This window comes from Saccopteryx bilineata, chromosome 8, assembly GCF_036850765.1.
Source record: "Saccopteryx bilineata isolate mSacBil1 chromosome 8, mSacBil1_pri_phased_curated, whole genome shotgun sequence".
NCBI classification, from domain to species: Eukaryota; Metazoa; Chordata; class Mammalia; order Chiroptera; family Emballonuridae; genus Saccopteryx; species Saccopteryx bilineata.
The window spans coordinates 8,401,286-8,423,758 of NC_089497.1; the positions used below are offsets into that span (position 1 = coordinate 8,401,286).

The window sequence follows — 22,473 nt, forward strand, 5'->3', positions numbered from 1 at the left end:
TAGAAGTCCTAGCCAGAGCAATCAGGCAAGAGAAAGAAACTAAAGGCATCCAAATTGAGAAATAAAAAGTAAAAGTGTTACTTTTTGAAGATGACATGATTCTGTATATAGCATACCCTAAAGACTCCACCAAGAAAACCTATTCAACACAATCAACAAATACAGTAAAGGTACAGGATACAAAACCAGTGTACAAAAATCCACTGCTTTCTTATATAACAATGAAACTTTAGAAGAAATAAATGAAAAAAATATTCCTTTTGTAGTTGCAACCAAAAGAATAAAATGCCTAAGAATAAACTTAACAAAGAGTGTGAAAGACTTATATACTGAAACCTACAAAGTGTTAGTAAAAAAGATTGAAAAAGATACAACAAGATGGAAAGCTAGTCTGTGTGCGTGGATTAGAAGAATTACCATAGTTAAAATGGCCATATTACCAAAAGCAATATACAGATTTAATGTAATCCACATCAAAATTCCAATGTCATTTTTTAAAAGAAATAGAACAAAAAAATCATCATATCTGTATGGAAACACAAAAGAACAGCCAAAGCAATCCTGAGAAGAAAGAACAAAGCTAGAGGTATCATACGACCTGACTTCAAATTATACTACAGAGTTGTAGTAATCAAAACAACATGGTATTGGCAAAAAATAAAACAGACCAGTAAAACAGAAATGAGAGCCCAGAAATAAACCCACATGTATAAGGTCAAATAATTTTTGATAAAGGAGCCAAAACACACAATGGAGAAAAGAAACCTCTTTAATAAGTGATGTTGGAGAAATGGGAAAGCCACAAGCAAAAGAATAAAAGTAGACTACAGTTTGTTCCCATGTACAAAAATTAATTCAAAATGGTTCAAAAGCCTAAATATAAGATCTGAAACAACAAATTACATAGGAGAAATTATAGGTACTCTACTTATGAATTTGACCCCAAAGGCGGGGGAGATAAGTGAAGGGACTATATCAGACTAAAAAGCTTCAGCATAGAAAAAAATAAAACCAACAAAACAAAAAGGCAACAAACTGAATGGGAGATGATTTTTGCAAACAACAGTTCCGACAAGAAGTTAATATCCAAAATATATAAAGCACTCATACACCTCAACACCAAACAAACAATGTTGGGCAGATAAAATGTATTATGCTCACTTTGTTAAAGAGGCCGTTGCCCAGGTGATATTAATGTGTGTTGAGAATTGTTGTAGCCTGAGGCTTGGTTTTGGGATTAAGCCTGTCCCACCCTTTTTGGTGTGAGGTGGTACAATCCTATCATGCCTCATAGAAGTGATTTTGTATTAGAGACTTCCCCATTATGTATATTGGATTAAGGGTTTGGATTTCTACACTATAAAATGGGAACGGAGCGGGAGTTTGCGCTCTTGGTTCCTGAGGTTAGCATGAGAGAGCAGAGAGAATAGAGCCAGCAGCGGGAGGAGGCCACGTGGAGAAGGCCAGGAAAAGCAGCCAAGATGGCGGAGTACTGAGTGAGATGCCAGTTTGTACAGAGTTTGTATCTGGGATAAGGAAGGAAATGGGGAACTGAGGAGAATAAGGCTGTTGAGCTAGAAACCTTTGATTCTAGGAAACTCGGATAAATCAGTAGCTTTGTGAGCACTGAATGTGACTGGGTTTTGGAGCCCAGTGTGTATTTTTACTTGCCCGCCGGGTGCAAGCTAGATTAAAGACTATGGCCCACCAGTTTTTGGCTCCATGGTTTCTTTACCGACTGTCCGAATCCAATGCGAACCTGCATGGGCTGGGCTCCTCTGATAGTGGCCCTGGCCTTGGCTCCTGGCTTTACAAACAAACAATCCAATTAAGAAATGGGGAGAGGACCTGAACAGACACCTCTCCCAAGAAGACATACAAAAGGCCAACAGATACAGGAAAAGATGGTCAAATTCACGAGCAGTTATTAGAGAAATGCTCGTCAAAACTACAATGAGATACCACCTCACGCTTGTTAGATTGGCTGTTATCAACAAGTCAGATAATAACAAGGTTTGGAGAGGCTGTGGAGAAAAAGGAACCCCCATTCACTGTTGGTGGTCCAGCCATTATGGAAAACAGTAGGGAGGTTCCTCAAAAAATAAGAATAGAGTTACCATATGACCCAGCAACCCCTCTTCGGATTATCTACCCCTAAAATCATATTTGCTAGAGCCCTTGGGGTGATGGGAAAGCTGTAACATTTTTGGTTGAGTGCTTCCTGTGTGCCAGGCACTGTTCTGGGAGCCCCGGAGAGGTCCCTGGACAAGACAGTGGCCCTCGGGGAGCCGACGTTCTACTCCAGGGAAGACTAACACTGGAGAATGGGTAAGTACACACAGCTCACCACATAGTGAAAAGTGTGGCGGAAATAAATCAGGCGAGGGCCGCTAAGGGTGCTGGCGAATCGGATGAGGATGGCATTTCCAACAGGGTGGTGGGGGAAGACCTTACTGAGGAGGTGACACTTGAGCAAAGTTTTGAAGGAAGCGGAGGTGCGAGCCACGTAGAGACTTGAGGGGCAGCATTTTAAGCAGAGAGCGCAGCCAGGGCGCCGGAGCTGGGAGGCGGCAGCGACCCCGCCCGGGAAGCCGCTGCAGCTTGGAGGAGGGGCGGGGAGGTGGAGGAGGGGCGGGGAGGTGGAGGAGGGGCAGGGAGGTGGAGGAGGGGCAGAGAGGTGAAGAAGGGTGATATCTGAGGTTAGTTTTGAATGGAGAAATGACTTCATATGTTAACAGGCTCACGCTGGCTGCTGTGCTGTGAATGGGTCGGAAAGGGGGCTACGTGTGAAAGAAAGGAGATGAGTTCTGAAGCCATTTCAACAGCCACCCAGCCTCAGCACAGATGACGCCGGATCAGACCGCCACGGCAGGGGCAGAGCCCGTGAGAAAAGGCGGGATTCTGTGAATGTGTTGAAGACAGAGCCAAGTACGTGGTGACAGATCGGACTGAACGTAAGAAGCGAGGAGTCCAAGGTGAGTATTTAGCCGGGGGCCTGAGCAACTGGAAGAATGAAGTTGTCATTAGCAGAAATGAGCAAAGCAGCAGGTGGAGCGGAGTTGGGAGGGAGAGGAGGAGGTGGTCAGATGCAGACATCCCAAGCTTTGAGATATCGGATCAGAAACCCAAGCGGATATATGCCCATGAGGCAGTTGGATGCACAAATGTTCTGAAGGTCGAGGGGAGAAGTCTGGGTTGGAATATACGAGAGTTGTCAGCATGTAAATGGTACTTAAATCCACAAAACACTATTGGACTGAATATAGATGGGAAAGCGGTCGGAAGACCACACCCTCAGCAGTGCAATGAACTGCGTCCGGGCAAATGGCGGGGACCAAGAGGTGGTCAGCAAGTAGGAAGAAAAGCCAAGAGCTTATCCTGGAAGTGAAGTTCCTAACTGAGGGGCAGTGCTCAGCTGGGTCAAACACGGTCTACAGAGCAGTGGTCCCCAACTCCCGGGCCGCAGACTGGTACCGGTCAGTGGGCCATTTGGTACCGGTCCGCAGAGAAAGAATAAATAACTTACATTATTTCCGTTTTATTTATATTTAAGTATGAAAGATGTTTTATTTTTAAAAAATGACCAGATTCCCTCTGTTACATCCGTCTCACTCTTGATGCTTGTCTCGGTCACGTGATACTTTTATCCATCCCACCCTAAAGGCCAGTCCGTGAAAATATTTTCTGACATAAAACCGGTCTGTGGCCCAAAAAAGGTTGAGGACCACTGCTATAGAGCACGCAATATGGGAGCCTGAGAATTGACCCTGGCGTTAGTAACACGAAGGTCACCGGTGACCCTGATAAGGGACACTGTAGTGGTGGGAGACTCTAAGGAGAGTCCAGCTGCAGTGGGTTGGGGGGGGACGGGAAGAGAGGAACTGGAGGCAGAGGAAAGTACCTTCTTTGAGAGTTTTGTTATAGAGCAGAGGGGAGGAATGGGGCCGTAGCTGAAGGGAAAAGAGAAAGTCAAGGGGGAAAATTCAACGGGAAAAATGACAGCATGTTTGTACAGTGATGGAAATGTTTTTGTTGGGGGCAGGGCAGGGAGGTGGGGGCTGACGATCTGAGAGAGAGAGAGGAGAGGAGAGGAGAGGAGAGGAGAGGAGAGGAGAGGAGAGGAGAGGAGAGGAGAGGAGAGGAGAGGAGAGGAGAGGAGAGGAGAGTGGCTGGAACAGTGAGTGGCTGTGAGTCAAGGAGGAGGGGTGGGCATGCGGGCACAGCTGGAGGGCCGGCCCCAGACGGCAGCGTGGGCAGCTCGGTCCTAGTTCAGAGGGGAAGACAGAGCACATGAGGCTGGAGGTCGTGGGGGCTTCTGAGGGCTCACATTCTCGGCGAAGCAGAAGCAAAGTGTGACAGCAGAGAGAGGGGGTCGGAGAAGGTGTTAAGAGATTTAGAGAGGAGAAGGTACGAAACAGTTGGGTGGTGAGGAAGCTAGAGAAATGTGGCAGGGTTGCCAGCAGGCACGGAAATGCCCCCTCCAGGTCATGAATTTACAGGAGGCCTGGGAGGCTTGGCGGAGGGTTACTCCCAGTGAAGTCCTGCTACAGAGGTGAGAGCAGAGTAGTGAGAAACTCGAATCAACCAGGACTGGGACCAGGCAAGTACCACGAAGATAAAGGAATCAAGAATATGTGTAAGAGAGTGATTATGGTGACAGGCTGTGGAACTTAATCTGAGTAAAGAGGAAATGTGAGGAACAGTGTAAAAAAAAAGGGGGGAGTTGGATTGTAGCCGATGTGTCCTAGTGTGTTTGAAAAATGATTGGTTCTGAGTAGCAAAGAAAGACCTGGAAAGATAAAATTGACTGTGTAAGAAGTGGGATCTTGGAATTTGAGATTAAGTTGTTTTATGAACCAGTGAAGACAAAAATCTATAGGTGTTTTATAGGTTAAATAGCGTCCTCAAAATTCATGTCTTGAAACCCTAATTCCCATAATCTTAGAATGGGACTACATTTAGAGGCAGGGCTTTTAAAAAGGGTGATGAAGTTAAAGTGAGGCTGTTAGGGTGGGACCTAATCCAAGCTGACTGGTGTCCTTATAAGAAGAAATGTGAGGCCCTGGTGGGTTGGCTCAGTGGATAGAGCATGGGCCCAGCGTGCGGACATCCCAGGTTCAATGCCCGAGCAGAGCACACAGGAGAAACGACCATCTGATTTTCTTTCCTCTCCCCCTTTTCTCTCTCTTCCCCTCTCACAGCCAGTGGCTCGGGTGGTCTGAGCATTGGCCTCAGGCACTGAGGATAGCGTGGTTGATTCTAGCATTGGCCCCAAATAGGGCTACCAGGTGGATCCCAGTCAGTGCGCATGTGGGAGTCTGTCTCTCTATCTCCCTTCCTCTCACTTTAAAAAAGGAAGGAGAAGGAGGAGAAGAAATTTGAACATACAGACAGCCACGGGGGGCGTCTGTGCACAAAGAAAAGGCCACAGGAGGACACGACAAGAAGGTGGCCATCTGCAAGCCGAGGAGAGACGTCTCAAGAGGAACCAAACCTGCTGACGTCTTGATCTTGGATTTATTGTTTCCATTACTGTGAGAAATCAATCTGTGTTGCTTACACCACCTCCTCTGTCATATTCCCGATGGCAGTCCTGGCAGGCCGGTCGGGGCGTGGCCAGAGTGTGATTGGCGGCCAGAGGGTGGGAGGCAAGAGGATTGGAAGGAAGGGGCTGAGAGCGCTGGGTGCTGCGGTGAGTACTTAGAATGAACGTTAAAATCAACACTGTGACGAGGGTCGTTTCGGAGACAGTGACAGTGCTTAAAGAGCCAGGTGCTGAGCTCTTCGAGGAATGAGAGGAAGTGGCCGGAGACGGAGTGACTGAGGGTGGAGAGGACAGCACCCTACGTGGCCGGGAAACTGAGGGTCTCCTCAGCCCGCACTCAGCCAACTTCCTGCTCAGCAACGTTTAACCCAAGCTGTTGAAAACACTGAAAGTGTTCGGTCTGGCTTTCAGTTTTCCTCCTTGAAATCTCTCGTGATAGAAATTCTAACAGGCGCCGAAACGAGGAGCCAGTGGCAGAGCAGGACGATCTCTGGAAAGGACAGCTGGCCACCAAGAACGCCCGGAGCAGAGCGTTTCTCCAGACGTATCTGCGAGCGCTCTGAGGGTTTTGCTGAGATTGCATGCAAGTGTTTTGTTGCCAGTGCTCTGTTCTTTGCAGACGAGTGACTACGAATACCTTCTGTTAAAGTTCACGGTCCATGGACTCACCGAGCCTTTCTCATCTTGTGTTGATGATCAGCATGTGAAGTTGTAGCTTCCGGGAACTTTCCGTGTCAGTGAGGGGAGCTGTCACCCCCATTCAGGGCGTTCCTCAAAAGAATTATGACAAATTGATATCTTTGTGCTATGCATTGTGCTAGAAGCTTTCACGCACATTAAAAACAAACAAACGAGGCCCTGGCCGGTTGGCTCAGTGGTAGAGCGTCGGCCTGGCTGCAGGAGTCCCGGGTTCTATTCCCGGCCAGGGCACACAGGAGAAGCGCCCATCTGCTTCTCCACCCCTCCCCCTCTCCTTCCTCTCTGTCTCTCTCCTCCTCTCCTGCAGCCAAGGCTCCACTGGGGCAAAGTTGGCCCGGGTGCTGGGGATGGCTCTGTGGCCTCTGCCTCAGGCGCTAGAATGGCTCTGGTTGCAACAGAGCGACGCCCCGGATGGGCAGAGCATCGCCCCCTGGTGGGCATGCCGGGTGGATCCCAGTCGGGCGCATGCGGGAGTCTGTCTGACTGCCTCCCCGTTTCCAACTTCAGAAAAATATAAAAAATAAATAAAAAACAAACAAACAGAAAGTATTCTCGCACGACACAAAGGGGAAGGCATTATTATTAACCCCATTTTGAATGTGAAAAAAAAATGGATCCAAGAAAAAAACATTTTTTTAAACTTGCCGGGGAACTAGGAGTTCAGCCTGAGTTTCATCTGCGTTGGACTCTTCCACCACGTTCACCATTGCCTGATACACACACATTTAGGCACTCGCCCTCTCTTCTTCATTAGGCTTGCAGCTTGGATATTCTGACACCCCGGCAGTGACTGCCTACCGCGCTGGTTTGAAGACACGCTGGTTTCCGTGGGAGGGACGTCCAGGTCGGCCATGTTAGCTGGATAGATTACTGACACCCGTCAGGAAGACAGGGTCAGGGAAGGCCAACACACATGGCTAGTATTCCCCAGTCTCGGTCAAGCCCAGAACGACGTCTCTGGTGATGTGTTCATGCCACAGATAGCTCTGAAGGCCTGTCATTTGGAAGACTGTTTAATAAGAGTGGCAGAAGAGAATGAAAAGGAGTTGACAAGCTAGAAAACTTGATAAAATTGTGAGAAGGAGAGTTTCAGCAATTCTCCTGTCTTGGGTTATTCCATGAACCAAAACATCCAACGAAGTCTTCCTGGACAGCTAATATTTTGCTTAATGCCATTCCTAAGCAAACTCTTGTTTAACCTGCCTGCTGAAAAAAAAATTTTTTTTCTTTTATACTTATAAAAAGCATTTCCGAAGCCATTTGTCTTCAGTAAAGTCTCAGTTTTCTTGCCAAGGAATTCTTACTAAATCAGGATTTCTCTTGCAAGCCCTCCAGGAACCGGGACGAGTCACTCGTCACTCACTGGGCTCCTGTGCTTATCGGCGGCTCCTGGCCTTGGCCTCCCGTTCTCTGCAGCGGAGCTGAGGAAATCCGCAGGATGCCTGCTACCCGGGGACAAGGCCACTCCGGAGGAAGCGCTCCACCTAAAACAGTCTCCGTGCGCAGCCTCTGCGTCGCTTCGGAATCAGAGTGAATATACGATCCTGAAATTAATCCCAGAGGTGCTGGGAAGTGGAGAAGAAGGAAGTAGCTGAAAGAAAGTTATCAGAGCGTTTGCCGCAGTGACAAGAGTTTTGAAGGCAGCAAATGCTAATATTCCAAGAGAAATGTCCCGCCGGGGAGTTCAGTGGTGAATTATGATTTACCCCACTGACCAAGGGCACCCAGTGCTGATCGTGGTTCAGTCAACCTAGGCAACCCACCGGAAGTGGGTATTTCCTTGAAAACACGTGACAAAAGCATCGGCAGAACAGCTGTGTAAACAGAAATGGACCATTGAGTTGCAGTGTCCTTGATTTTTGTGTTTATAACTCTGTCTGTAGAATTATCTGCCCCAAAGTGTCTATGGTGCCGCTGGACTGTGCATCCGTCTTCAACCAACCGTCATGCAGCCAGTGTTTTGCTTACAGAGAGAGGTGAAGGAGTATACAATTCTTATTCAAAGCTCCTCAAGCAATACCCTCTGGTTGAGATGGCCTCTCAGACCCTTGTCTGACCTGCCTTGTCCTCCCTTCCTTCTGGAAGCCTCCACAATCTGTTCATTTATTCCCGCTCTTCACAGTGAGGACCAAGGTGCTGCAGTCCACATTTATCCCTTAAATGTGTTAGGGGCAATTACCACCTAGCAGGGAGGTGAAGAACAATCATTTCTTGCTCCCAAGATGTTCTGGGTCTGCTTGGGATCTATTATATATAGTTGCGGAAACAGAGAAGTTCAGCTAAAGGTCTGTGATAAAAAAAAAATGTTGACTCTTCAATGAATCTTTTTTTTTTTTTTCTTTTGTATTTTTCCGAAGCTGGAAACGGAGAGAGACAGTCAGACAGACTCCTGCATACACCCGACCGGGATCCACCCGGCATGCCCACCAGGGGCACGCTCTGCCCACCAGGGGGCGATGCTCTGCCCCTCCGGGGCGTCACTCTGCCGCGACCAGAGCCACTCTAGCGCCTGGGGCAGAGGCCAAGGAGCCATCCCCAGCGCCCGGGCCATCTTTGCTCCAATGGAGCCTCGCTGCGGGAGGGGAAGAGAGAGACAGAGAGGAAGGAGAGGAGGAGGGGTGGAGAAGCAGATGGGCGCTTCTCCTGTGTGCCCTGGCCGGAAATCGAACCCGGGACCCCTTGCACACCAGGCCGACGCTCTACCACCGAGCCAACCGGCCAGGGCTCTTCAATGAATTTAAACATAAGCTTCTTGAAAGGACAGCAAGGCCCAGGAAGCTTGAATGGAGCTGGGGGGTTGTGGGAAATTCCTTGGAAGGGTGGGGACAGAACCAAGTCTTCCAGGGGAACAGGAGCGAGTGGCTGGGCAGACGGAGACTCAGACAGCGTGGACACGGCCACCGGTGGTAAGTGCAAGGCGTGATGCTTGATTCGGTCTTGGTTTGGGAAACAATGTGGTGAAATATATTTGGGGGTCAATTGGAAAAATACAAATAGAGATAGTATGAGACAATATTGAAAGGTTGTTTTACATTTCTTTCGGGTATGATAGCGGTACAGTTATGAAGGAGGTTGTTCTCATTTTTAGGAGATACATTCACCTGACATGGACTTACCAGACGGTCTAACACAAATCTGAGATCTGAAAGGACTTGGCAGGAGGAGGAGAAGGTGGGAGGGAGCTGTGCGGGTGTACGCCAGACTGACAAGTGAAGTAAACCTGTCGGCGTGGTGACAATCGTTGAATTCAACCTGGGTGTTCATTGCACTAGTTTTTCTACTTCCCTGAATTCTTTGAAACTTTTCATATAAAATAGTTGAAAAAGATGACACTGGCCTGACCGGGCGGTGGCGCAGTGGATGCAGCATCAGACTGGGATGTGGAGGACCCAGATTTAAGACCCCGAGGTCACCGGCTTGAGCGCGGGCTCATCTGGTTTGAGCGACCCCCAAGGTTGCTGGCTGGCAAGGGGACACGTAGGCTGCTGTAGCCCCCAGTCAAGGCACATGTGAGGGATTAGTCAATGAACAGCTAGGGTGCCACAGCGGGAAGTTGGTGCTTCTCGTCTCTCTCCCTTCCTGTCTGTCTCTCTGTCCCTATCTGTCACTCTCTCTGACTCTCTCTGTCTCTGTCACACACACAAAAAAGATGATGCTGGTAAACATTTGGTTGCATACACACCAACATTACCCACAATTCAGAGGGTGTTTCATCCTGGGATTTTGAAGTAGAAAATCGAAACTGCTCCAGCCAGACAACTGCATTGGGCTGCACAGGAGCACTAAGTTAGGAAATGGAGGCCCCTCTACAGCTTGGGCCCTTCTAGCGTGGCTGTGTCTGGCTCCCTGGGTGGGAGACGAGGGATGTGGTTGGGGCTGAGGTGAGAAAGGAGCTCGAAGCTCAAAGGTCTTGTTCATGTCAGGCTGAAGAGTCTGGACTTCATTCGGAGGAAGCCAGAGCCACACAAGAGTGGACAGCATTCTGATATCATCTCACATCTGTCAGAATGGCTATCATCAATAAATCAACAGCCTGACCAGGTGGTGGCGCACTGGATAGAGCGTCAAACTGGGATGCGGAGGACCCAGGTTCAAGACCCCAAGGTTGCCAGCTTGAATGCGGGCTCATCTGGTTTGAGCAAAAAGCTCACCAGCTTGGACCCAAGGTCGCTGGCTTGAGCAAGGGTTCACTCGGTCTGCTGAAGGCCTGCAGTCAAGCATATATGAGAAAGCAGTCAATGAATAACTAAGGTGTCGCAACGAAAAACTGATGATTGATGCTTTTCATCTCTCTCCGTTCCTGTCTGTCTGTCCCTATCTATCCTTCTCTCTGTCTCTTTAAAAATAAATAAATAGGCCCTGGCCAGTTGGCTCAGCGGTAGAGCGTCGGCCTGGCGTGCGGGGGACCTGGGTTCGATTCCCGGCCAGGGCACACAGGAGAAGCGCCCATCTGCTTCTCCACCCCCCCTCCTTCCTCTCTGTCTCTCTCTTCCCCTCCCGCAGCCAAGGCTCCATTGGAGCAAAGATGGCCCGGGCGCTGGGGATGGCTCCTTGGCCTCTGCCCCAGGCGCTAGAGTGGCTCTGGTCGCGGCAGAGCGACGCCCCGGAGGGGCAGAGCATCGCCCCTGGTGGGCGTGCCGGGTGGATCCCAGTCGGGCACATGCGGGAGTCTGTCTGACTGCCTCTCCCCGTTTCCAGCTTCAGAAAAATACAAAAAAATAAAATAAATAAAAATAAATAAATAAATCAACAAACAACAAGTGCTGGTGAGGATACGGAGAAAAGGGAACCCTCGTGTGCTGTTGGTGGGAATGCAGACTGGTGCAGCCACTGCAGAAAGCAATATGGAGTTTTCTCAAAAAATTAAAAACGAGGGCGACGGCGAACTGTGGCAGACCTGGCTTCCCAACCACGCCGTGTTCTTGCAGCTCCGGGAGGGACTGAAAGACCAGAGTCCAGCCAAGGCTGAGAAACCGGTTTCTTCATTATAGCCTTCGTCGCCGCCATTGCCACCACAGTTGCTGACAAGAAACCTGGTGTTAGGCCTTGGCGGAGAACTCTTCCTGTGGGACAGTGAAGACAGCACCTTCTCAGTGGTTTGCCTTCGGGGCCTCAGCGGCGCGGGTGAGGAGCCCTCCCTCCCCCAGTACCAGAGATTGCTTTGCATAAATCCACCCCTGTTTGAAATCTATCAAGTCTTGTTAAGTCCAGCACAACATCACATAGCACTTATAGGAATAAAAGGACTTATGGTATTAGAATTACCTAAAAGATGGGGGAAGAATTCTGAATTTGAAGGTGGAAAATCAACAGTGAATTGTAGTACCACTCCAATAGCCAAGAGATTTTTCACCAGTTCTACCTCTCTGACTCTAAAGCATGCTGCCTGGTATCCAAGTGAAATGTTGGATCCCCACATAGTGCTGTTAATATCAGACAATGTAATAAGAATTTACTCTCTACGTGAGCCCCAGACACCCACTAAGGTCATCATACTTTCAGAAGCAGAAGAGGAAAACCTAATACTCAATAAAGGAAGGGCATATACTGCATCTCTAGGAGAGACAGCAGTTGCATTTGACTTTGGGCCATTGGCAGCAGTCCCGAAGAATATATTTGGACAAAAAGGCAAAGATGAAGTAATGGCATACTCACTGTACATCTTATATGAGAATGGGGAGACTTTCCTTACATTTGTTAGTCTGTTTCACAGCCCTGGGAATATCGGGAAGCTGTTAGGTCCATTGCCCATGCATCCTGTAGCTGAAGATAACTATGGTTATGATGTCTGTGCTATACTCTGCTTACCCTGTGTCCCCAACATCTTAGTAATTGCAACTGAATCTGGAATGTTGTATCACTGTGTTGTGCTGGAAGGCGAAGAAGAAGATGACCAAACTTCAGAGAAGTTCTGGGATTCCAGGGCGGACCTCATTCCTTCTCTGTACGTGTTTGAGTGTGTTGAGTTGGAGCTTGCCCTGAAACTGGCATCAGGAGAGGATGATCCTTTTGATTCTGACTTTTCTTGTCCAATCAAACTTCATAGAGATCCCAAGTGTCCCTCAAGATATCACTGTACTCATGAAACTGGTGTACACAGTGTTGGGCTAACTTGGATTCATAAACTTCATAAATTTCTTGGATCAGATGAAGAAGATAAGGATAGTTTACTTGCTACCGAACAGAAATGCTTTGTAGAACACATCCTTTGTACGAAGCCATTGCCATGCAGGCAACCAGCTCCAATTCAAGGATTCTGGATTGTCCCTGACATCCTGGGGCCCACGATGATCTGCATCACCAGTACCTACAAATGCCTCATACGGCCTTTATTAAGCTCAGTCCATCCATCTTCTCCTCCCCTGCTTTGTACCCAAGAAGATGTTGAAGTGGCGGAATCTCCCCTCCGAATTCTTGCTGAAACCCCGGATTCCTTTGAAAAGCATATAAGAAGCATTTTGCAATGTAGTGTTGCAAATCCATCATTTTTGAAATCATCTGAAAAAGATACGGCCCTTCCCCTGGAAGAATGTCTTCAGCTCATCAGCAGAGCCACCCAGGTGTTCAGAGAGCAGTACATTCTGAAGCAGGACCTGGCAAAGGAGGAGATTCAGCGGAGGGTCAAATTACTGTGTGACCAAAAAAAGAAACAACTAGAAGATCTCAGTTATTGTCGTGAGGAAAGGAAAAGTCTACGGGAAATGGCTGAGCACTTAGCTGACAAGTATGAGGAAGCCAAGGAAAAGCAAGAAGATAACATGAACAGGATGAAAAAAGTACTTCACAGTTTTCATTCTCAGCTCCCAGTTCTCTCTGATAGTGAGAGAGACATGAAGAAAGAATTACAGCTGATACCTGATCAACTTAGACATTTGGGAAATGCCATCAAACAGGTTACTATGAAAAAAGACTATCAGCAGCGAAAGATGGAAAAGGTACTTAGTCCTCAGAAACCCACCATTACTCTCAGCACCTACCAGCGGAAGTGCATCCAGTCCGTCCTGAAGGAGGAGGGTGAACACATAAGAGAAATGGTGAAGCAACTTAACGATATCCAAAATCATATAAACTTCTGACACCACCAGGACAGACTCACACCTGAAGTTAACACAAGAGAAGGCTTGAACTCATACTGTACAACAGGTTGCAGCATCCCGTTTATAAAGAAGCATTTCGATAAGCTTTGGTGTGGTTGTTCATTTTTTTTATACCTAACTTGTTTTATAATTATTGAATAAATGCTTTTATTTAAAAAATAAATAAAAACGGAGCTGCCTTATGATCCAGTGATTCCACTTCTGGGAATTTATCCAAAGAAACCCAAAACACTAATTCAAAAGAACATATGCAACCCTATGTCCATTGCAGCATTATTTACAATAGCCACAATTTGGAAGCAGCCCAATATCCATCAGTAGAGGAGTGGATAAAAAAGTTGTGGCACATTTACACAGTGGAATACTTTATGGCTGTAAAAAAGAAGGACATCTTACCTTTCGTGACATCATGGATGGACCTGGAGAGCATTACTCTGAGTGAGATAAGCCAGTCAGAGATAGACAAGTACCGTATGATCTCACTCCTGTGTGGAATCTAATCAACAAATGAACTAACAAGCATAATGGAGACAGACTCACAGACAGACAGCAGGCTGACAGGTGTCAGGGATCGGGTTGGTAGGCTGGATAGGGGTGTGTGTGAAAAGATTGAGCAAAAAAGAAAAAAGAGGCCCTGGCCAGTTGGCTCAGTGGTAGAGCATCGGCCTGGCGTGCAGAAGTCCCGGGTTCGATTCCCGGCCAGGGCACACAGGAGAAGTGCCCATCTGCTTCTCCACCCTTCCCCCTCTCCTTCCTCTGTCTCTCTCTTCCCTCCTGCAGCCAAGGCTCCATTGGAGCAAAGATGGCCCAGGCGCTGGGGATGGCTCTGTGGCCTCTGCCCCGGCGCTAGAGTGGCTCTGGTCGCAACATAGCGACGCCCTGGATGGGCGGAGCATCGCCCCCTGGTGGGCGTGCCGGGTGGATCCCAGTCGGGCGCATGCGGGAGTCTGTCTGACTGTCTCTCCCCGTTTCCAGCTTCAGAAAAGTGCAAAAAGAAAAAAGAAAAGAAAAAAGAGAACCAGCTCACGGGCATGGACAAGAGTGTGGTGATTTCTGGGGGGAGGGGAAGTGGGGGGAGGTGGAGGGGGGTGCGGGGGGTAAACAGGGAGGGAAGGAGCTGACCTGGGTGGTGAGCCATGTGCAGGTGAACACAGTACGTGTGCAGGTGAGCAGACGACGTGTTGTGGACTGGGCACCTGAAACCTGCCTAATTCTGTTAACCAGTGTCACCCCAATAAAGTCAGTGAACAGTTGGGGGGAGAGCAGATGGGATGTTAAGGCTCATTCTGGTTTCAGTTTGAAGGCTGGGTTAGAGTCTGAAAGGTATGGAGCTAAGAGATCACTCCAGAGACAACTGCAGTCATTCCGTCAGATAGAAAGAAGGCCCGACGCGGTGAGGACGCGGAGCAGCAGGAATTCTCGTGTGCTGCGGGAGTGGGAATGGGAGATGGTACAGCAGTTCCTTCGGAAAATGGCTAGGCAGCCTTTTACCAAGCTAAACATGCTATACAACCCAGCAATCCCCCTCCTAGTTATTTACTTTAAAAAAATGAAAACATCAGGCCCTGGCCGGTTGGCTCAGCGGTAGAGCGTCGGCTTGGCGTGTGGGGACCCGGGTTCGATTCACAGCCAGGGCACATAGGAGAAGCGCCCATTTGCTTCTCCACCCCCCCTTCCTCTCTGTCTCTTTCTTCCCCTCCCGCAGCCAAGGCTCCATTGGAGCAAAGATGGCCCGGGCGCTGAGGATGGCTCCTTGACCTCTGCCCCAGGCGCTAGAGTGGCTCTGGTCGCGGCAGAGCGGCGCCCCGGAGGGGCAGAGCATCGCCCCCTGGTGGGCATAGCATCGCCCCTGGTGGGTGTGCCAGGTGGATCCCAGTCGGGCGCATGCAGGAGTCTGTCTGACTGTCTCTCCCCATTTCCAGCTTCAGAAAAATACAAAAAAAAAAAAAAAAAAAAAAAAAGAAAAAAAAATTGAAAACATCAGTCCAGCCCTGGCCGGTTGGCTCAGTGGTAGAGCGTCGGCCTGGCGTGCAGCAGTCCCGGGTTCGATTCCCGGCCAGGGCACACAGGAGAAGCGCCCATCTGCTTCTCCACCCCTCCCCCTCCCCCTCTTCTTCCTGTCTGTCTCTTCCCCTCCCGCAGCGAGGCTCCATTGGAGCAAAGATGGCCGGGGCGCTGGGGATGGCTCCTTGGCCTCTGCCCCAGGCGCTAGAGTGGCTCTGGTCGCAGCAAAGCGACACCCCGGAGGGGCAGAGCATTGCCCCCTGGTGGGCAGAGCGTCGCCCCCTGGTGGGCGTGCGGGGTGGATCCCGGTCGGGCGCATGCGGGAGTCTGTCTGACTGTCTCTCCCTGTTTCCAGCTTCAGAAAGAAAAAAAAAATCAGTCCACACACCAAGACCTTTACAGAAATGTTTATAAATCACCCCAAATTAGAAGCATCAACTGGTAAATGGATAAGTAAGCTATATATTTTCAAATGGAATGCTATGCAGCGAAAACAGAAGGAACTATTGATACTACAACATGACTGAATCTCAAAAGACGTACATTGAGTGAAAGAAGGCAGACTACCTACTACATGATTTCATGGAAATGACATCCTGAGAAAACAAGGCTGTTGGTACAGAAATCAGATCGATGGTTACCGGCGGCTGGGACAGGAGAAGAGTTGACTACAAAGGGCCACATAGAACTTGCTAGGGGGATGGAAATACTTTGTACAGTATTTTTATTGTGCTGATGACACAGCAGTATACATTTGTCAAAGCTGTACCATCAAAGTGTGAACTTCACTGTGTAAAGATTTTATATCAATATCGCGCACTGTGAAAAAAAATGGGGAGACGAGGAGAGGGAGGTTGGGCTGGCTGGCACGATGAAGGGGTTAAGGAGTACAAATAGTCACTGGCTGATGTAAAGTGCGGCCCAGGAAACATGGTCAATATTATCACAATAACTAAGTATGATGCCGGCAGGCTGCTAGACGGGCCGGGAGGATTGCCTCTTAAGTTATATAAGTATCTAATCACTGGGTCGTACACCTGAAGCTAATATAATATCGAATGTCAACTGTAATAGAAAAATAACAAAAGGGGGGAAAGAATAATAAGACTTAGGACTTACTAGACAGAGAATAGGGGGAGGTAGAGTGAAAGAGGTTCTGATGATCAAGAAAACCGACATGCTGGCCCTGGCCGGCTGGCTCAGCAGCAGAGCGTCAGCCTGGCGTGTGGAAGTCCCGGGTTCGATTCCCGGCCAGGGCACACAGGAGAAGCGCCCATCTGCTTCTCCACCCCTCCCCCTCTCCTTCCTCTCTGTCTCTCTCTTCCCCTCCCGCAGCCGAGGCTCCATTGGAGCAAAGTTGGCCCAGGTGCTAAGGATGGGTCCATGGCCTCCACCTCAGGTGCTAGAATGGCTCTGGCCACAACAGAGCAACACCCCAGATGGGCAGAGCATCATCCCCTGGTGGGCATGCCGGGTGGATCCCCGTCTGTCTGCTGCCTCCCATTTCTCACTTCAGAAAAATAAATTAAATAAAAGATATGCTTGCACATGGGCCTATGGGCCAACCAAATAAGAATACTACTATCATATTTGTGGAATAATTTAATTCCCCATTAATAAGAGACTAGTTCAATAAATTATGGCATCTCTATATAATATGCAATACTATGCAACTGTTTCCAAGGAAATAAATCTCTGTGTGTGGATCGCATTGATGGCTGAGTTCAGAAAACACTGTCCAGGACGTTACTATTTATATAATAAAAGAGGTGGATGCACACACACATCACATAGACATAGCCTGTCTCCAGAAGATGATGACCAGATGCTGTTCTGTCCTGATTCCTGTCCATTCAGGAGATGGAAATGACGCCATCATCTGCATAGTCAAAGTTTAATGAAAAGAGTAATGAGTTATTTAGTAGGTGGGAATAAGAGAGCTTGGAAGAAGACGCTAAGGCTGAAAAGAGGACCTCAAGGCTGGACCCACACCTCCTTGGAGAGGGGACAGCCCCCTGAATACTGTAATAGTCAGCTGGGTTACCTCATGCCAGAGCTGGTCCACAGTCCACAGGCTGGAAATTCTTCCACGGGGGCCCTGGGAGTCTGAGGCTAGAGGAGAGAAATCCCTCACTGGGGGTGCTGATGAAACTCACTGGGAAATGGCTGTGGAACCTGACGGGAAGCTGGCTGGTCCACAGAGGGGGCCCCCTGGAAAGATGCCAGGACGCTGCTCACTGGAGTGTCGCTGAGCTGGCCCGGGGGAAGTGGAACTTGAGGGGGTGAGTCCCCTGGCTGGCTCTCCCACACACCCACCCAGCACCCCAGGAGCAGGAACGGAAAGCCAGCCGGAACCAGGAAGAGGCCCATGGACCCTCCGAGTCCCTCTGGCGTCCCCTACCGGCAGGCTTTCACAGCGGCGTGTGAGCTGGCAAAGGAAATGTGTCCTTATCACAGGCCGAGCAATGAAGGGAGACTTGGGGCTGAAAGGCAGTGAACTCACAAACGCCACAGCTGGCAACAGGCGTTCCGGGGTGGGGAGGCTCAGGGGTGAGAGGAGCTGACTTCTCACTGCCAGTCTTCGTACTGTCTGATTTGGAGGAGGGGCATTGAGGAATTTCTTGAAGGCATTATACTGAGTTTCATACGACAAAATAATGCTGTTGAGGATAGGAACACGCCAGCCACTGTTCCAAATGCGTTAACTATGCTCAATCACCTAACGCAGGGGTCGGGAACCTTTTTGGCTGAGAGAGCCATGAACGCCACATATTTTAAAATGTAATTCCGTGAGAGCCATACACAACCCGTGTACGTTAAGCATTATCCAATAAAAATGTGGTGTTGTCCCGGAGGACAGCTGTGATTGGCTCCAGCCATCCGCAACCATGAACATGAGCGGTAGGAAATGAATGGATTGTAATACATGAGAATGTTTTCTATTTTTAACGTTATTATTTTTTTAATTGAAGATTTGTCTGTGAGCCAGATGCAGCCATCAAAAGAGCCACATCTGGCTCACGAGCCATAGGTTCCCGACCCCTGACCTAACATTTCCCCAGTTACTATGAGTAGATCCAATTTTTACATCAGATGAAATGGAGGTGGGAAGAAATGAAGTAACTTGCTGGAGATTAGCTGGGAAGTGATTGACCTGTAAGTAGTAATCTGGCTGCAGAGCCTGGGCTCCTACCCGCTACACTGTATTACCTTCCCACATCGATTGATTTTACTGTGGCACAAAACATGAACACAGGGACAGTTGCTGATACTGCTTGTCTGCTGTTTCCCGATCCCCAACTCTCCTTAGGGGTCCGTGGGAGCACAAGATTAGCAGGTGTGTGTGTCCGTTCCGGGTAGGTATCTCATTATTTGTGAGAGATTCTCCATTCTTGCATGGACTCTCTGTGTTGAGCAAGAAATAAACCTTTGCTCTAAGCTCTTGATATTTTGATGCTGCTTCTTACTGAAGTAAAATCTGGCTTTATACCATATTCTGATTAGTCAAGTTGCACACACACACACACACAAAAGTTTTATAAAATGTCAAATAAGATATATTACTATTCTAAAATTTTTTATCTTGAAAAATTTTGAACTTAGGAAAATGCCTTTTAAATTAGAATTACGTAATGACTACTGTGTTACGAGATTGATTCATCGATGTTCATACACTGTTCCCTTGGCTTTACGTTTCTCACATGTTGTTGTTTTTTCCGAATCATTTCAAAGAAAGTGCCTATATGATAATATTTCACTGGAAAACTTTCTTTTCTTTCTTTTTTTTTTAATTAAGTGAGAGGAGGGAAGGCAGAGACAGATCCCCGCATGCACCCTGACCAGGATCCACCTGGCAAGCCCCCTACCAGGCGATGCTCTGCCCGTGTGAGTTGCTGCTCCATTGCTCGGCAATGAGCCACTTCAGCCCCAGAGGGGAGACGTGGAGCCCTCCTCAGCACCCAGGGCCAACTTGCTCAAACCATTCGAGCCATGGCTGCGGGAGGAAAAGTAGGGGGTGGGGGTGGAAAACCAGATGGTCACTTCTTCTGTGTGCCCTGACCAGGAATTGACCTGGGACTTCCATATGCCAGGTCAATGCTCTACCACTGAGCCAACTGGCCAGGGCTAGAAAACTCTCAATAGGTATTGTCTAAGACCAAGAACATTCTACATGATCACACCAAAAATTGTGGTTCTTAATAGTAAATCCATTTGATTTACTCCACAATATATTTAAAAGAATAGCTTTAGAATTATAATCCTAATATTACGATCACACATCTATGAGCCAGAGTTTAGATTTTTTGCAGTCCTTTTTCCTTTAGAATATAAAGAGACCAAAGCTGAGCAGTCAGGGCACCGTGTCTGGTACAAAACAAAGTAACTCAAGTAAACTTTGAACACAATCCTTAGTGAAACACAGTCTAAGGTCAAATGGGCCTGCAAAGAAATCTTGATAATAATTTGATACAGAGATTAATTTGCTTCTTTTTATCAGTACCACGTGACTGACTGGTAAGGGTGAATGAAAGCCATCAGTAACTGCTTTGGTTACCTGAGACCCAAGAACAGATCAGCTCAGTCTCCATATTTAGTTAGACAAATGGGTCCCAACCCTGGCTGCACACTTACTGATGGTTAAAAATCCTGAAACCCAGCATCAGGCTCTGGGGATGGAGTCTGGACATCAGCTTTAAAACTTCCCAGGTGATTCAGATATGCAGACAAGGTCAAGATCCAGAGAATTAAAGAGAGATGGTAAATCTCATCTTCTCTAAACCTGCGACTCTTTATTAAATGAGTCAACTCTTGATATGAACACGGCATCTGATTGGTCTGAAAATTTTTTTCTTCTTTCCATGATTACAATAAAGCTCAATCCTACTCAGCACTGCCCTTTGCCAGTACTATCTAATTTAAATTTCTCTTGAGTATTATTCTCTCCGATGCACAGGTAAGGAAGCGGAAGCACTTGGGGGCTTAGTGTCTGCTCAACATCACACAGCTGCTAAGTGGTGTGGGATTGGGATTCAGACCCAAGTAATCTTGGCTCAAACACTCAACACATTTAACATTTAAGCATCACTGCTTGAGTGAGAATTATTGATTTTGTGGGCCGACGCTTTGTTTGGTTGTTGGCATTTCTTTGTGCCTTTATGCCTCTCAATACCAGCGGTAGCAACTAAGCCTGGCTCAAGTCTTCCTCCTCTCTGCTCTGTTCGTGCCTTTTGATTCTCTCCAGACAGGCAGGCTGCCTGGGGGAGAAGCCGAGTTCTGTTCTGTACCCCTCTATCTTCTCTACCCAGACCAGTGCCCGACCCAGAGAAAGGTCCGCACCCTAACTATTATGTGACTGAATGACACTTGAGCCCACGTGAACTATATACCCAGTTGACTAGTTTACACAGTCATATTAAAATAAATATGTAAATGCCTTGAGAATCGATACAATAGTGTTCAGCTAGAAATAAAATGAAATATTTAATCAATTAAAACTACATAGTGTACATAGTGAGTCATGCCGGGGTTCATTACGAGTTACCCCCAACCTGTGCCTCTGTGGTCTAAGTGTCCCTTTCAGCCCTGCCAACTCAAGAGAAACTTCTGCCCCACCCCTTAACTATCTAGAAGAATTTTAAATTAGGGACCTTGCCGAATAGGAACTATTGTCAGAAATAAGCTTTTTTTTTAAAAAAAACAAAAAAACTTATCTACATAGCAGGAAAAACATCTGATTACCGAAAACCTGCTTTTCTTATCAGTCTGCAAATGAGCCTCTTCCCTTCTGAAGCCTAGGGCACCTAACATCATTCCTTAGCCCGAGATGTCATATCTACCTCATTTTATCTGTCTCTGAACCTCTCGTGGATGTGAGGTCTCTGGCTCTCTCATGTATGTGGGGTTCCCATGTGCACATAGGTAATTAAATTTGGTTGTTTTCTGTCATTAATCTATCTCACACTGATTGACTATTAGACCAGCTGAAAGAACCTTGAGGGTCGAGATAGAGAAATTTTTCTTCTTCCCCCTCAGCATCATGGGTCAATTTTCCTGGAGATTCTTAACACATTAAATAGTTCCATATAAAATTGTAAACATTTGAGCCGAAAGGTACCTTAGAGAAAAATATAATGACCTCAGGGTAGCCTGTCGACATAAGAACATCCAAACCTATAAAGAAGTTTTGTAAAAATTTATTTGAACCTGTAAAGCCAGTAGCCGCGGCCACCATCACAGCCGCCTGGCCCGTGCAGGTTTGCATTGGATTTAGACAGACGGTAATGAAACAACGGAGCCAAGAACTGGTGGGCCATTAGCTTTAATCCTAGCTTGCACCCGGCGGGCAAGGAATACACACAGTGGGAAAACACTTCCCTTTCCATTCAGGGCTCCCAAAGCCACTGACTCATCCAAGTATTCCTAGAATCAAAGGCCCCACCAGCCTTATTCACCTCTGTTCCCCACCTCCTTCTCTCTGCACAAACTGGCTTCTCCTTCAGCACTCCACCATCTTGGCTGCCTCTCCTCTGCAATGCTAACTTTAGGAACCGAGAACATGAGCCCTTGGTATCCCCTATTTTATAGTGTAGAAATTAAAGCCTTTAAGCCAGTATACAAATAAGAAAGTCTCTGATACAAAGCCACTTATCTGAGGCATAAATAGGATTCCTCATAAGAGTGCACCACCTCACATCATGCAACAGTCAAGGGTGTGGGGAAAAGCTTAGTGTTGAGAAGATCTTAGTGTTAGAAGGGTGGGAAAGGCTTAGTCTTAAAACTAAGCCTTAGGCTATAAGGACGCTGCCTGCTTACAGCCTGTCCCCCACACGCAATGCAAGCTATAAGCGAGCAAACATATACATCATATTTGCAAACTTATTTGACCCACAGAACAAACAGAGGATAAACATGAAAAACAAGATCTCATCAGACTGAGATAAACGCTTCCAATAATAACAGCTTACACTACAGTTTCTTCTATGAATCTGAGAAAAGGAGGGATTTTAAAAAGGGTTACATGAAGGGGGGAGATAGTTAAGATTACATGCCCTTCGCCGCCCTATAGCAGGTGGAGGTCTTGCTAAAAAGGCCGTCAGCTATTACAAGGAGGGGTCTGAAAGGGGAATT

The 22,473-nt window shown here is 47.7% G+C and overlaps 1 protein-coding gene and 1 pseudogene across 1 annotated transcript in view; one reads left to right on the plus strand and one right to left on the minus strand.

The window, feature by feature from the left end:
- TM4SF18 (transmembrane 4 L six family member 18) overlaps positions 1 to 17,514 on the minus strand; it is a 36,918-nt gene extending 19,404 nt beyond the window's left edge. The window contains exon 1 of the mRNA XM_066241587.1: positions 17,390 to 17,514. The gene's annotated coding sequence lies outside the window, so the exon portion shown is untranslated. The remainder of the gene's footprint in view (positions 1 to 17,389) is intronic.
- Positions 11,089 to 13,412, plus strand: LOC136311632 (nuclear pore complex protein Nup88 pseudogene; annotated as a pseudogene).
- Positions 17,515 to 22,473: the final 4,959 nt, after the last annotated feature.